Here is a 17,170-nt window from a genome sequence, read left to right on the forward strand (position 1 = left end):
TCACTGGGTTAATTCCGATATGGAGGAACTGTCGTACTCACTGGAGTTTAGAAGAACATGAGACAAATTTATTGAAACATACAAGACTCTTGCAGCATTAGACATGGCAGATGCAGAAGGATTGTTTCCTCTTGTGGTTGGTATAGGAACAGAGGGTCTATCACAGGATAAGGGGTCACACATTTAAGTCAGAGGTGAGGAAAAGTTTATTCTCTTGGAGAGTGGTATATTCAAGGCAGATTTTTATTCAAAAAGGGAATGAAGGATTATACGGAAATGCAGGGAAGTGAAGCTGAGAATTATTCGATCAGCTGATATCATTAAATGGTGAACCAGACCTGATGGCCAAATAGCTTACCCTAAGATATAGGAGCAGAATTAGATCATTTGGCTGACTGAGTTTGCTCTGCCATTCGTTCTGATATGTTTCTCAACCCCATTCTCTTAGCCTCTCCCTTTAACCCTTGATCCCCTTACTAACTGAGAACCTAGCTATCTCTGTCTTAACTATACTCAATGACTTGATCCCCACAGCCCTTTGCAGTAATGACATCCACAGATTCAACACTGTCTAGCTGAAGAAATTCCTCCTCATCTCAGTTTGAAAGGGTCTACCCTTCAATCTGAGGCTGTGCCCTTGGGTCCTAGTCTCTCCCACAAGTGGAAACATTTTCTTCATGTCCACTCTATTCAGCCCTCTTAGTATACTATAAATTTGAATAAGATCCTCCCACCATCCTCCTGAACTCAACTTACAAGTCCTCACCACTCCCCACATGACAAGCCCTTCATTCCCAGAATCATTCCTGTGAAACTTCTCTAGACCCTCTCCAAGGCCTGCACATTCTTCCTTCAATATGGGGCCCAAATCTTCCTCAGGGAATTCAAACAGATTTGTTAGGGATGACCTTCCCTCGAAGAAGCCATGCTGACTCAGCCCTAAATTACTACACACTTCAAAGTACACCGCAATCTCATCTTTCATAATGGACTCTTAAATCTTACCAACAACTGATGTCAGGTTCACCAGCCTATAATTTCCCATCTTCTGCCTCCCTCCTTTTTTAAACAAGGGTGTTTACATTAGAGATTTTCCAGTCTTCTGGAACCCTCCCAGGCACCAGTAATTCCTCTACAATCTCCTCAGTGATCTCAAGAAACCTGGCTACAAGAGATTTAGCCACCTTCAGACCTTTCAGTTTCCCAATATCTTCTCCTCAGTGATGGCTAACATACTCACTTCTGCTCCTTGACTCTCTTGAAGTTCTGAGTCAAGAGTGTAGTGCTGGAAAAGCACAGTAGGTCAGGCAGCATCTGAGGAGCAGGAGAATTGATGTTTCAGGCATAAGCCCTTCACCCTGATGCAGGCTTCACTTTCTCCTCTCTCCAAGTCCTGGTATGCTACTGGTATATTCCACCTTAAAGACTGATGCAAAGTACCTTCTGCTTCTACAATTTGGGGAAATTGTCTGACAGTATGGCATTGCGTGAGTACTGATCCTTAGGTTCAGACAATCCTTCAATATTGACCCTTTGACAGTGAGGCACTCCCTCAGTACTGACCCTACAACAGTGTACTTATCCTCCAACACTATGACAATCCTTCAGTATTGACCCTTAGACAGAACGGCACTCCCTTAATACTACCAACAGTGTCATTCTCCCTCAGCACTGACCCTCTGACAGTGCAGCACTCTGTTCAAACTGACGGTCTGACAATGCTTGCTCCCTCAGTGCTAACCCTCCGACAATGCAGCACTGAGATAGTGCTGACCTTCCGACAGTGCCTGCTTCCTCAGCGCTGACCCTCTGACAGCGCAGCGCTCCCTCAGTGCTAACCCTCCAACAGTAGAGTGCTTCCTCAGCGCTGACCCACAAACAGTGTGCGCTCTGTCAGCACAGTGCTCCTCAGCACTGATTATCTGACAGTTTGGAATTGTCATGCAGACCAGAGGTACAGTGCTATAGACAATGCCTCGATTAATGTGGACTGAAAATTGAATATCTGCCCTGAGCTGGTTACTCAAGGCCCATACGGTTACGAGGCATACAGTGATATCCTGATAGTCCAAGCATTGTTTCTTTACATCATTTTATGGTGTGGGAGTTAAACGTTGATTTATGCATTGAATCAGCAGGAAACTAGGAGCATTCAGCCTGGTGTTCATTATTGTATAATGAGTGGTAGACCAGGTAGGCCCAGCTTAGAGCATGCAAATTTCCCCCTCACTAGTAAGTTATTCACCTCAAAACTCTTTTCATTGCTAACAATACTTTATTGCATATCCTCCCACCTTTGTTATCCAATCTCCCAAGTCCCCACCCAAAAAAGCCCTCAAAGAGAGAATTTCCTGTGAGGTCAGCATCAAACCCAGGATGCTCCTGGAGGAGGTTCTGCATTTTTGGAATGGCCACACCATGCTCAGGCTTCCCACCATCAGAACAGAATTCCTCTGCTTAAAATAAAAGATGTAAGAAGCCCCAGGTTCTACAGACCAGGAACATTAACGTCAACGATAGGACATGTGACATTAGCTGGGAGAGACGTACAGAAACCAAAAACAGAATGAGCAGTCGACACTAATTTTGGAAGGGAAAGATCAGACTTTGGCAACCTTGGTGAATGCTTTGCAGAAGTAACAGGAATGAAAGATAAGGGGATGTGACTGACAAAAATGACATGTTCATTCAATTATCAATAAGGCCTCTGAAAGGCCAAAAACGGGAAAGAATACTGCTTTGCAATTGTTTGAGGGAAATCTGCAAGCGGTCTTCTCTGGGGTGGGGGGGGGTCTATATTCTGGTAATTTAGCAATGAACTGGGTTTGAGCGTACATGATGTAACTTGACAGTTTCCAGTTGGCACAAAAAACGGCACAATGCTGTAAACGGTGCAGAGGAGAGCAGGTGACATGGAAACCTTGTGAATGGGATTGTAACAGTCTTCTTCTTACTTCTACTGTACCTACAAAATTTTGTTTATTTGTTCATGGGATTTGGGCATCGCTGGTTGCGCCAGCATTTAATACACAGAAGGTAGTGAAGACTCAACCACATTGCTGAGAGTGTGGAATCACATGTAGATCAGACTGGGTAAGCATGGCAGATCTCCTTCCCTGAAGGATATTCGGTGGCCCAGTTGGGTTTGTCTCCCTAATAAATAACAATGGTTTAATGGTAATCATTTCACTGTAAGTTCCAGATTTTTAACTGAATCCAAATTCCACTATTTGACATGGTGGAATTTGAACCTGGGTCCCAGATCATTAGTGGGGTTGCGGGATTGATAGTCTAGTACTAATACCGCTAAGCCATTGCCTCCCAGAATAGAACATTAGAGACCTTTGAGGTAGTGACCAAGTTGATGATGAAGGAAGGGCTGTAGATGTCATATACATGGACTTTAGTAAGGTGTTTGATAAGGTTCCCCATGGTAAACTCATGGAGAAAGTGAAGTCACATTGTGTGCAGGGTGTTCTCGCTAAGTGGATAAAGAACTGGTTGAGCAACAGAAGACAGAGAGTAGTAGTTGAAGGGAGTTTCTCGAAATGGCGAAAGGTGACCAGTGGTGTCCCACAGGGGTCAGTGCTGGGGCCACTGTTGTTTGTAATATACATAAATGATCTGGAAGAGGGCACTGTTGGTATGATCAGCAAGTTTGCAGATGACACAAAGATTGGTGGAGTAGCAGAAAGCATAAGGGACTGTCAGGGAATACAGGAGGATATAACTGGAGAGTCGGGCGGAGAAGTGGTAGATGGAGTTCAATCCAGTCAAATGTAAGGTGATGCATTTAGGCAAGTCTAATTCTTGAGCGAATTATACAGTAAACAGAAGAGCCTTGGGAAAAGTTGATGAGCAGAGAAATCTGGAAGTGCAGGTCCATTGTACCCTGAAGGTTGCTGCACAGGTGGATAGAGTGGTCAAGAAGGCATAGAGTATTCTTGCCTTCATCGGATGGAGCATTGAGTATAAGAGCTGGCAGATCATGTTAACATTGTACAAGACATTGTTTCAGCCACATTCAGAATACTGTGTACAGTTCTGGTCGCCACATTACCAAAAGGATGTGGACGCTTTGGAGAAGGTTCAGAGAAGGTTTACGAGGATGTTGCCTGGTATTGAAGGTGCTGGTTATTAAGAGAGGTTGAGCAGGTTAGGATTGTTTTCATTAGAAAAAAGGATGTTGAAGGGGGAGACTTGACTGAGGTCTACAAAATCATGAAGGTATAGACAGGGTAGATAGAGATAAGCTTTTTCCCAGGGTGGAGGATTCAGTAACGAAAGGTCATGCTTTCAAGGTGAGAGGAGAAAAGTTTAAGGGGGATACACACGGCAAGTACTTTACACAGAGGGTGGTAGGTGCCTGGAATGCGTTGCCAGCAGAGATAGGAGAAACAGGCAAGGTAGATTGATTTAAGATGCGTCTGGACAGATGCACAAGTAGATGGGGAGCAGAGGGATACAGATACTTAGGAACTGGGGAACAGGTTTAACCTGTGGATTTGGATCGGCTCAGGCTTGGAGGGCCGAAGGGCCTGTTCCTGGGCTGTAAATTTTCTTTGTTCTTTGAAGTTCCCATCATATATTGACAGGCTGGTTAAGAAGGTGTTTAGCACACTTGCCTTCCTTGCTCAGGCCTCTGAATAAAGGAGTTAGTACGTTATGTTGAGATTGGACAGGATGTTAGTGAGGTCTCTTCTGCAATACTGTGTCCAGTTCTGGTCACCCAGTTACAGGAAAGATAAAGAAAGCTGAAGTGGGTTCAGAAGAGATTTTGCACAAATTTGCCTGGCATGGAAGATTTGAGTTATAAAGAGAGGTTGGATAGGCTGGGACTTTTTTCACTGGCGTGCAGGAGGTTGACAGGCGACCTTATAGAAGTTTACAAAATCATGAAGGATATAGATAGAGTCAATTGTAGTTGTCTTTTCCCGAGGATGGGCGATTTCAAGTCAAGGGGGCACAATTTTAAGGTGAGAGGAGAGAGATTTTAAAAAAGACATGAGGGGCAAATGTTTTACACAGAGGGGGGTTCACATGTGGAATGAACTTCCTGAAGGAGTGTTGGATGTGAATATAGTTAGGACATTTAAAAGATATTTGGATAAGTACACGAGTATACAGTCATAGTGTCATAGAGATGTACAGCATGGAAACAGACCCTTCAGTCCAATCTGTCCATGCTGACCCGATATCCCAACCCTATCTAGTCCCACCTGCCAGCACCTGGCCCATATCCCTCCAAACCCTTCCTATTCATATACCCATCTTAAATGTTGCAAATGTACCAGCCTCCACCACTTCCCCGGCAGCTCATTCCATACCCGTACCACCCACTGCATGAAAAAGTTGCCCCTTAGGTCTCCTTTATATCTTTCCCCTCTCACCCTAAACCTTTGCCCTCTAGTTCTGGACTCCCCGACCCCAGGGAAAAGACTTTGTCTATTTACCCTATCCATGCCCCTCAATTTTGTAAACCTCTATAAGGTCACCCCTCAGTCTCCAATGCTCCAGGGAAAACAGCCCCAGCCTGTTCAGCCTCTCCCCGTAGCTCAGATCCTCCAACCCTGGCAACATCCTTGTAAATCTTTTCTGAACCCTTTCAAGTTTCATAACATCTTTCCGATAGGAAGGAGACCAGAATTGCACGCAATATTCTAACAGTGGCTTAACCAATGTCGTGTACAGCCATAACATGACCTCCCAACTCTTGTACTCAATACTCTGACCAATAAAGGAATGCATACCAAACGCCTTCTTCATTATCCTATCTACCTGTGACTCCACATTCAAGGAGCTATGAACCTGCACTCCAAGGTATCTTTGTTCAGCAACACCCCCTGGGACCTTACCATTAAGTGTATAAGATTTGCTTTCCCAAAATGCAGCACCTCGCATTTATCTGAATTAAACTCCATCTGCCACTTCTCAGCCCATTGGCCCATCTGGTCCAGATCCTGTTGTAATCTGAGGTAACCCTCTTCGCTGTCCACTACACTTCCAAATTTGGTGTCATCTGCAAACTTACTAACTGTACCTCTTATGCTCGCATCCAAATCATTTATATAAATGACAAAAAGTAGAGGGCCCAGCACCGATCCTTGTGGCACTCCACTGGTCATAGGTCTCCAGTCTGAAAAACAACCCTCCACCACCACCCTCTGTCTTCTACCTTTGAGCCAGTTCTGTATCCAAATGGCTAGTTCTCCCAGTATTCCATGAGATCTAATCTTGCTAATCAGTCTCCCATGGGGAACCTTGTCGAACGGCTTACTGAAGTCCATATAGATCACATCTACTGCTCTGCCCTCGTCAATCCTCTTTGTTACTGCTTCAAAAAACTCAATCAAGTTTGTGAGACATGATTTCCCACGCACAAAGCCATGTTGACTATCCCTAATCAGTCCTTGCCTTTCCAAATACATGTACATCCTGTCCCTCAGGATTCCCTCCAACAACTTGCCCACCACCGAGGTCAGGCTCACTGGTCTATAGTTCCCTGGCTTGTCTTTACCGCCCTTCTTAAACAGTGGCACCACGTTTGCCAACCTCCAGTCTTCCGGCACCTCACCAGTGACTATCGATGATACAAATATCTCAGCAAGAGGCCCAGCAATCACTTCTCTCGCTTCCCACAGTGTTCTTGGGTACACCTGATCAGGTCCTGGGGATTTATCCACCTTTAACCGTTTCAAGGCATCCAGCACTTCCTCCTCTGTAATCTGGACATTTTGCAAGATGTCATCATCTATTTCCCTACAGTCTATATCTTCCATATCCTTTTCCACAGTAAATACTGATGCAAAATATTTAGTATCCCCTCCATTTTCTGTGGCTCCACACAAAGGCCGCCTTGCTGATCTTTGAGGGGCCCTATTCTCTCCCTAGTTACCCTTTTATCCGTAATATATTTGTAAAACCCTTTGGATTCTCCTTAATTGTATTTGCCAAAGCTATTTCATGTCCCCGTTTTGCCCTCCTGATGTCCCTCTTAAGTTTACTACTATTTTCTTTATACTCTAAGTATTCACTCGATCTATCCTGTCTATACCTGACATATGCTTCCTTCTTTTTCTTAACCAAACCTTCAATTTCTTTAGTCATCCAGCATTCCCTATACCTACCAGCCTTCCTTTCACCCTGACAGGAATATACTTTCTCTGGATTCTTGTTATCTCATTTCTGAAGGCTTCCCATTTTCCAGCCATCTCTTTACCTGCGAACATCTGTTTCCAAACAGCTTTCAAAAGTTCTTGCCTAATACCGTCAAAATTGGCCTTGCTCCAATTCAGAACTTCAACTTTTAGATCTGGTCTATCCTTTTCCATCACTATTTTAAAACGAATAGAATTATGGTCACTGGCCCCAAAGTGCTCCCCCACTGACACCTCAGACACCTGCCCTGCCTTATTTCCCAAGAGTAGGTCAAGTTTTGCACCTTCTCTAGTAGGTACATCCACATACTAAATCAGAAAATTGTCTTGTACACACTTAGGAAACTCCTCTCCATCTAAACCTTTAACACTATGGCAGTCCCAGTCAATGTTTGGAAAGTTAAAATCCCCTACCATAACTACCCTATTATTCTTACAGATAGCTGAGATCTCCTTACAAGTTTGTTTCTCAATTTCCCTCTGACTATTGGGGGGTCTATAATACAATCCCAATAAGGTGATCATTCCTTTCTTATTTCTCAGTTCCACCCAAATAACTTCCCTGGATGTATTTCTGAGAATATCCTCCCTCAGCACAGCTGTAATGCTATCCCTCATCAAAAATACCACTCCCCCTCCTCTCTTGCCTCCCTTTCTATCCTTCCTGTAGCATTTGTATCCTGGAACATTAAGCTGCCAGTCCTGCCCATCCCTGAGCCATGTTTCTGTTATTGCTATAATATCCCAGTCCCATGTTCCTAACCATGCCCTAAGTTCATCTGCCTTCCCTGTTAGGCCCCTTGCATTGAAATAAATGCAGTTTAATTTATTAGCCCTACCTTGTCCCTGCCTGCCCTGACTGTTTGACTCACTTCTGTTCTCAACTGTACCCGTCTCTGATCGATCTCTTTCCTCACTATCTCCCTGGGTCCCCCCCACCTGACTAGTTTAAATCCTCCCAAGCAGTTCTAGCAAATTTCCCTGCCAGTATATTAGTCCCCTTCCAGTTTAGGTGCAATCCGTCCTTCTTGTACAGGTCACTTTTACCCCAAAAGAGATTCCAGTGATCCAAAAATGTGAATCCTTCTCCCATACACCAGCTCCTCAGCCATGCATTCATCTGCTCTATCCTCCTATTCCTGCCCCCACTAGCTCGTAGCACTGGGAGTAATCCAGATATTACTACCCTTGAGGACCTCCTTTTTAAATTTCTGCCTAACTCTCTGTAATCTCCCTTCAGAGTCTCAACCGTTTCCCTTCCAATGTCGGTTCCAATGTGGACAATGACCTCCTGCTGGCCCCTCTCCCCCGTGAGAACATTCTGCACCCTCTCGGAGTAGAAGAGATTTGGAGAGATATGAGCCAGGAGCAGGCAGGTGGGACTAATTTAGCTTGGGGTTATGTTCAGCACGGACTGGTTGGACCAGTCTGTGCTGTATGACTCTATGACTCTAAGAGGCCATTTGGACCTTTAAGCATGCCTCACCCTGGCTGATCTGTGATTTCAACTCCACTTTCTTAAGACCATAAGACATAGGAGTGGAAGTAAGGCCATTCGGCCCATCAAGTCCACTCCGCCATTCAATCATGGCTGATGGGCATTTCAACTCCACTTACCCGCATTCTCCCCGTAGCCCTTAATTCCTCGAGACAACAAGAATCTATCAATCTCGGCCTTGAAGACATTTAGCGTCCCAGCCTCCACTGCACTCTGTGGCAATGAATTCCACAGGCCCACCACTCTCTGGCTGAAGAAATGTCTCCGCATTTCTGTTCTGAATTGACCCCCTCTAATTCTAAGGCTGTGTCCACTGGTCCTAGTTTCTTCGCCTAATGGAAACAATTTCCTAGCGTCCACCCTTTCCAAGCCATGTATTATCTTGTACATCTCTATTAAGTCTCCCCTTAATCTTCTAAACTCCAATGAATATAATCCCAGGATCCTCAGCCGTTCCTCATATGTTAGACCTGCCATTCCAGAGATCATCCGTGTGAATCTCCGCTGGACCCGTTCCAGTGTCAGTATGTCCTTCCTGAGGTGTGGGGACCAAAACTGGACACAGTACTCCAAATGGGGCCTAACCAGAGCTTTATAAAGTCTCAGTAGCACATCTCCGCTTTTATATTCCAACCCTCTTGAGATAAGAGACATTGTCTTTCATTCACTCATCAACCTCAACAATAAAAATCTAAGTTAACATTTTAAATAAATACAATGACCCAGTGTCTGCTGCTCTGATTCATAACCTTGAGAGAAAAACATTCCTTCTCAACTCCATCTTCAGTGGGACACTTCTCTTCCTGACACTATGTCTTCTGGTTTTATTCTCCCCCATGGGAGGAAACATCCTCCCAGTATCAGCTGTTTCAAGTCCCCTCAGGATCTTACCTCTCCCATTCTCAATACTAAATAATCCACTTCCATAAACTGCAGGCAGGGAGATTATGAGAAACACGAGAACTCCGTATCATGTTTTGAAAGGCTGAGTCACACAGTGGGTTGAAACTGAGAAATCACGAGTCACTGCACCTGCAGTGACGTTTTTCACATCTTGATACTGCACTATCACCCAAGATGTGACAAATCATCAGTTTGCCAATTAAGGAAGTGTAGCAGAGCTGCAGGAGTTGAATTTTAGAATCTCAATCCATGTGGTTATTGATCCAAGCATTCATTTCCTGTAAGCACCACACAGAGAAGTAAGTCATAGTTTCACTGGGACTCTTGAGGCCCAAATGCTGTATACAGAACATTATAGTGCAGTACAGGCCCTTCAGCCCTCGATGTTGCGCCGACCTTTGGAACCAATCTGAAGCCCATCTCTCCTACACTGTTCCATCTTCATCCATATGTTTAAGCAATGACCATTTAAATGCCCTTAATGTTGGCGAGTCTACTACTTTTGAAGGCAATGAATTCCACACACTTACTACTATCTGAGTAAAGAATCTACCTGTGACATCTGTCCGATGTCTATCACCCCTCAATTTAAAGCTATGCTCCCTCGTGCTAACCCTCACCATCTGAAGAAAAAGGCTCTCACTGTCCACCCTATCTAATCTTCTTATTATCTTATACGGCTCAATTAAATCACCTATTATTAACCTTCTTCTCTCTAATGAAAACAGTCTCAAGACCCTCAGCCTTTCCTATTAAGACCTTCCCTCCATACCAGGTAATGTCCTAATAAATCTCCTCTGAACCCTTTCCAAAGCTTCCATATCCTTCCAATAATGTGATGACCAGAACTGTATGCAATACTCCAAGCGCAGCTGCACCAGAGTTTTGTACAGCTGCAGCATGACCTTGTGGCTCCGAAACTCAATCCCTCTACCAATAAACACCAACACACCGTATGCCGTCTTAACAACCCTATTAACCTGGGTCTATCAACCTGGGTGAGAACTTTCAGGGATCTATGTCCATGGACATTGAGATCTCTCTGCTTGTCTACACTACCAAGAACCTTACCATTAGCCCCAGTACTCTTTATTCCTGTTGCTCCTTCCAAAGTAAAACACCTCACACTTTTCCACATTAAATTCCATTTGCCACCTCTCAGCCCAGCTCTGCAGCTTATCTACATCTATCTGTAACCAGCAACATCCTTCAGCACTATCCACAACTCCACCGAACTTAGTGTCATCCACAAATTTACTAACCTATCCTTCTATGCCGTCATCGAGGTCATTTATAAAAATTACAAATAGAAGTGGCCCCAAAACAGATCCTTGTGGTATACCACTAGGAATTGAACGCCCGGATGAACATTTCTCATCAACCACCACCCTCTGTCTTATTTCAGCTAGCCAATTTCTGATCCAAACTGCTAAATCACCCTCAATCTATGCCTCTGTGTTTTGTGCAATAGCCTACCATGGGGAACCTTATCAAACACCTTACTGAAGTCCAGATACACTACCATCAACCACTTTACCCTCATCCACCTGTTTGGTCACCTTCTCATAGAACTCAATAAGGTTAGTGAGGCACGACCTACCCTTCACAAACCACGTTGACTATCCCTAATCAACTTATTCCTCTTTAGATGATTATAAATCCTATCTCTTATAACCTTTACTCACAACTGAAGTAAGGCTCACTGTTCTATAATTCCCAGGGTTGTCTCTACTCCCCTTCTTGGACAAGGGGATAACATTTGCTATCCTCCAGTCTTCTGGTACTATTCCTGTAGACAATGGCAGCATAAAGATCAAAGCCAAAGGCTCTGCAATCTCCTCCGTGATGTCCCAGAGAATCGTAGGATAAATCTCATCCGGCCCAGGGGACTTATCTATTTTCACACTTTCCAGAATCGCTAACACCTTCTCTTTGTGAATCTCAATCCCAACTAGTCTAATAGCCAGTGTGAATAAAGATGAAAAATATTTATTTAGCACTTCCCCTATCTCCTCAGACTCAAAGCACAACTTCCCTTTATTATCCTTGATTGGCCCTAATCTCTCTCTAGTCATCCTTTGATTCGTGATATCCCTATAGAAAGCTTTCAGGTTTTCTTTGATCCTATTTGCCAATGGCTTCTCATATGTCCTCTCGGCTCTTCTTAGCTCTCTCTTTCGGTCCTTCCTGACTAATTTGTAACTCTCAAGCGCCCTAACTGAGTCTTCATGTCTCATCCTAGCGTATGCCTTCTTTTTCCTCTTGACAAGAGATTCAACTTGTTTAGCAAACCACGGCTCCCTCGCTCAACAACTTCCTCACTGCCTGACTGATAAATACTTAGAGGACATACAGTAGCTGTTCCTTGAATAAACTCCACAGTTCAATTGTGCCCACCCCCTGCAGTTTTCATCCGCATCCTACGTATCCTAAATCTTGCCTAATTGCATCATAATTGCTTTCGCCCAGCAATAACTCTTCCTCTGCGTTATATACCTATCCCTTTCCATCGCTAAAGTAAACATAACTGAATTGTGGTCACTATCACCAAAGTGCTCACCTACCTCCAAATCTAATTCCTGGCCAGGTTTATTACCTAGTACCAAATCCAATGTGGCCTCGCCCCTTGTTGGCTTATGTATGTACTGTGTCAAGAAACCACCCTGCACACACTGGATCAATATGCTCTATGCGAGCATCCTTCTACTCTAACTGCTATTTATATAAACATATATTTAACTGGTATCAACCCGATAGGGTGTATGGCCTACCTAGAGCACAGAAACACACCCTTCGTCCAACTAATTCATGCTGACTGAGACAAAGCTGTTCATTTAACAAGGCTATGCAGTCCTTGGCTTTCTTTCAGATAGATCATAAATGACACAGACTCCGAAAAGTCTGGAGGTGAAGGGTTTTAGGGCCAATTTGTTTATAGCTAACAGATACTGTCTCAGGGAGAAGGCTTTCCAGTTTAATAAGAACACTTGTACAATGAAAGGGGTGTAGCCAGTTCTCCCAGCTCAGCTTTTCTCTGGTTTAGTTATTTTTTAAATGCAGTAGTGTGGAAAAAGGCCCCTGGACCCAAAGAAGTAGGTCCAGGCTGGTATTCACTCTGACTTCTCTCCTGTAAGAACTTGTGTTTGATTTTACATTTTGTTCCAAGGAGTGTTTATCGGGATTGTTGCAAGTATTTGGAACAGCATCATGAAGTTGGAATGATCTGTTGGGTTTTCAGAAATGAAGTTATTGGGTATTCCGTTTTCTGTTGTTTGTTTCATTCAGGAATCTAGTAAATAAATTCTGTTTTGTTTAAAACTGAGTGGTTTAACCAGCTGATTCTCTCCTGGAATATCTGCGTTAAACTTGCTTAAAACAACTAGCAAAGTTAGGGTCTGGGCTACTTTCTTGAAATGTCTTGAGTGGGTCTGGCCAGATCCACAAAACCTCCATCATCCCAAAGTAAATTATTCCCACCTGCCCGCACTTGGCCATATCCAAGTGTCTTTTAACTATAACTGCATCCACCACTTCCTCTGGAATTTCATTCCACACAAGAAACACTCTGTGTAAAAAAAATTGCCCCTCATATCTTTTTAAAACTTTTCTTGTTTCACCTTAAAAATGTGCCCCTTCATCTTGAAATTCCCCACCCTAGGGAATAGACACCTGCCATTCACTTTATCTGTACCCCTCAGGATTTTATAAACTTCTAATAAGGTCACTCCTAAACTCCGATGAAAAAAGTCTCAGCCTATCCAGCCTCTCCATATAACTCAAACCCTCCAGTTCTGGCAAACTCCTGGTAAATCTCTTTTAAACCCTCTCCACCTCAATAACATCCTTCCTCTAACAGGGCAAACAGAAGTGGACAAAGTACTCCAAAGGATCTATGCCAATGTCCTGTACAACCTCAATATAATGCCCCAACTTTGTTACTGAAAGGGCTGAACAATGAAGACTAGTATGCTAAATGCCTCCTTAAGCAGTCTATCTATATGTGATGTAACTTGAAAGAACAATGTGCCTGAACCTGTAAGTCTCTGTGTTCTACAACACTACCCGAGGCCCTACTTTTTATTGCATAACTCCTGCCCTTGTTTGTGTTACCAAAGTGCAATGCCTGCCAATTCCTCTGTGGTATAACAAATCTGTGACCTCATTGTCCCAGGGTTGTTCACACAAGCTTTATAAAGCAATGTTTGATCCCGTTTTCAACAGAGATATCTCAGTTGATTAAATAGACAAACATTTTAAAGGTGTGTTTTAAAGGAGAGACAGAGGTGGAAAGGGCTCAGGAGGGAATTCCTGGGCTTGGAGCCTCAAGGGCACAGTTGACAATTGCAGAATGATGGGATCAGGGTTATACTCAAAGGTTTTTTTAGATTAGATTACTTACAGTGTGGAAACAGGCCCTTCTACCCAACAAGTCCACACCGACCCGCCGAAGTGCAACCCACCCATACCCCTACATTTACCTCTTACCTAACACTACGGGCAATTTAGCATGGCCAATTCACCTGACCCACACATCTTTGGACTGTGGGAGGAAACCGGAGCACCCGGAGGAAACCCACGCAGACACGGGGAGAACGTGCAAACTCCACACAGTCAGTCGCCTGAGTCGGGAATTGAACCAGGGTCTCAGGCGCTGTGAGGCAGCAGTGCTAAACACTGTGCCACCCTGCCGTAGGGCTGGAGGAGCTTACAGAGAGAGGGATGGGTGCAGGAGCTACAGGAAGTGACAGAGATAGGGAGGGAGTGTACAGGCCAGAGGAGGTGACACAGATGGGGAGAGATGTAGGGGCTGCAGGAGGTTACAGAGATAGGGAGGGGGTGTAAGGGGTTACAGAGGTAGGGAGGATGCAGGGCTGGAGGAGTTTAAAAAGATAGAGAAGAGGTGTAGGGGTTGGAGGAGGTTACGGATATAGGGACAGGTCAGGGGCAAGAAGGTGCGACAGAAATTGGAAGGGGTGAGGGGCTGGAGAGGTTAGAAAAATAGAGAGGGGTGTAAGGGCTGGCGGTGGTGAGGTGGAGGCAAGTGAGACAGCAATGTAAGGAATTTGCTAACAAGGATCAGAATTTTAAATTTATAAACTCAATTTAACACAGGAATACTTGGTGCAAGTTACGACAGGCAGCAGAGATTTGGAATAAGCTGCAGTCTATGGGAAATAGAAATGAGGAGCAAAGGCAAAACACAAGCAGATGCTGGAAATATGACAGAAAATCAAAAGCTGCTGGAAATATTCAGCAAGGTTTTCTTTATTATTTTCCAAGGGATCTCTGGCCACCTCAAATCACCCCTTGGACTGAGTGCCTCACTCAGCCCATCTCACTGGATAGTTTACATTGTTGTGGGTCTGGTGTCATGTGTAGTCTGAACCTGTAAGGATGGCAGACTTAGTCCCCATAAACTGATCAATGAACCCAATGGGTTCTTACAACAATTGACGATGGCTCTGTGATCACCAGCACTGGTGATTCACTTTGAATTTATTACTACGCTGAATGTTAAACTCCACCAGCTGGAGTGGGACTGTCTTCAGAGTAATGTTCTGGGCCTTTGGATTACTAGTCCAGCCACATTACCTCTGCACCACCGTTACCACAACACCACCATTAGCACAACAGCAGCATTATCGCAACAGCATCATGGGCAGTATCTATGCAGAGAATCAAGAGCTAATGGGGATATTTATTTTACAGCATGAAAACAGACCCTTTAGTCCAATTCATCCACGCCGAACAGGTTTTCCAAAGTGAACTAGTCCCATTTGCCTGCGATTGGCCCATATCCCTCTAAACCTTTCTTATTCAGGGACCTGCCCAAATATCTTTTATATTGTAATTGTATCCACCTCTAGCACTTCCTCTGGCAATTTGTTCCGTATTAACATCATCCTCTGTGTGAAAATGTTGCCCCTCAGATCTTTTTAAAATCTTCCCCATCTCACCTTCAACCTATGCTCTCTCATTTTGGATTCCCCTACCCTGGGGAAAAAGACCTTATCTACGCCCCTCAAACCTCTATAGGGTCACCCGTCAGCCTCCCAGGCTCCAGGGAAAAAAGTTCCCAGCCTATCCAGCCCCTTCTTACAACTCAATTTGTCTAGTCCCAGCATCAATGGAGAGAAATCAGAGTTAAGATTTCAGGTCCAATGACCCCTCTTCAGAGCTGATGGTAGCTAGGAGAAGGATGCTCTATTCCACAGAACATAAGGTGGGGGGAGGGGGATAGTCAACAATAGGTGGAGATGGAGCCCAAAGAGACAGCAAACCAGTTGGACAAAGGAGTGGATAAAGGTCACTGAGGTGCTGTTCTTCCAACTTGCATGGAGTTTCACTGGAGCACTGCAGCAAGCCTGAGACAGAGATGTTGGCCAGGCCACTAAGTTTCATGAAGCTATGGGATGTGTTGGGAGCAAAAGGAAGAATGGAGCAATGTGCCCCAGAAAACGGTCCCTGCAAAACATTGATAAGGAACGGAAGAGAGGGAACTTGTGGCAGCATCCTGCTAGAGGTAGTGTAAATGGCAACTAATGATCTTATGGATATGAATGCTGGTGGGAGGAGAAGGGGACCCTGTCTTTGTTGTGGGAAGTAAGGGAGGGGGTGTGGCCTGAAGTGACAGAGATGGGTCAGACCCAACTGAAGGCCTTGTCAATACAGACCTGGAAAATCCTCAGTTGAGGAGGAAGGTGGCCATTTCAGAGGCCCCCTTGTTAATGCTGGCACATCAGAATAGCTGCAATGGAGACACAGGAACTAGGAGAATGGAATACCATCTTTATAGGAAGCAGGGTTTGAGGCTGTATAGTCACGTCAATGGGTATGTAAAGGATATTGGTCACTAGCCTATCTTGAGAAATGGAAACAGAGATATGGAGGATGGGAAGAGGAGTCAGAGATGGACTAGGTGAGGGTAAGCGCAGTGTAGAAGTTGGAAGCAAAATACGTAAACTTTTCCAATTCCAGACTAGAGAGGGAAGCAGCTGAGTTGGCGCTCAGTGTCCATAACATAGAAGTTCGTACACCAGACAACAGCACCACTTGTCAGCAGGCTTGGTTACAAAGTCAGGGTTGGATCTGAGAGGATGGAGTGCATTCAGTTCAGAGGAAGATAGGTTGGAATGGGTACAGGCAGGAAGGCAGACAAATTGAGGTGGACCAGTGTCACAATACTAATTTTTGATGAGCAGGTTGAGTACAGATAAAAGGCCAGAGGAAGGGTTCCAGGTGGTGGGATAGTGTTGGAGGTGGGTAAGGTCAACTCTGAATTCTCTCCAAATGCTGCCAGACCCGCTGAGTATTTTTTTCAGCAATTTCTGTTTTTGATTCTAATTTCCAGCATCCACAGTTCTTTCAGTTTTTTTTTGTTTTCCCCCTTGTAGTAGAGTCCCCAAACAGTGGAAATAGTTTACCTTTATCTATCCTGTCACTTCTGGTTAATATTTTGATGACTTAGATCAGAGCAGAGCGGCACGATAGCTCAATGGGCACTACTGCCTCTCAGCGCTGGGGAGCCAGCTTCAATTCCAGCCTTGAGCGACATGTTCTCCCTATGTCTGCGTGGGTTTCCTCTGGATGCTCTGGTTTCCTCCCATAATCC

The sequence above is a fragment of the Hemiscyllium ocellatum genome, chromosome 46 (assembly GCF_020745735.1).
Source record: "Hemiscyllium ocellatum isolate sHemOce1 chromosome 46, sHemOce1.pat.X.cur, whole genome shotgun sequence".
NCBI lineage: Eukaryota > Metazoa > Chordata > Chondrichthyes > Orectolobiformes > Hemiscylliidae > Hemiscyllium > Hemiscyllium ocellatum.